The sequence below is a fragment of the Buceros rhinoceros genome, unplaced genomic scaffold, assembly GCF_000710305.1.
Source record: "Buceros rhinoceros silvestris isolate BGI_N320 unplaced genomic scaffold, ASM71030v1 scaffold25384, whole genome shotgun sequence".
NCBI classification, from domain to species: Eukaryota; Metazoa; Chordata; class Aves; order Bucerotiformes; family Bucerotidae; genus Buceros; species Buceros rhinoceros.
The window spans coordinates 4,682-5,028 of NW_010410350.1; positions in this window are offsets into that span (position 1 = coordinate 4,682).

The following is a 347-nucleotide window of genomic DNA, read 5'->3' on the forward strand; positions in this document are numbered from 1 at the left end:
TAAAAGTCTGTGCTCTTCATGCCTCCAAATACAATACAGGGCCATGTACAATAATTAAACACCACAATTACGCCTGCCACTGGTGTGATGAAATCCCTGTAATCTTGGCTGCCGACCACCTCAGCAGCACCGCATGGCTATGGTGAGAGAGATGATTGCCACACAGTGACTACGAGCAGGGAGCTTTAATGAAACCTCCCGCAGAGCGGGAGCTCCAGCTTCAAACACATCTGGAGCTGCCTGCAAGTGGCAGGGGACATGTGGCCACCATCCCCTCAACGAGCGACAGCCCCCCGCTCGCTCCAGCATCCCCGAGTGCTCCAAACTGCCAGGACACCACAGGGACC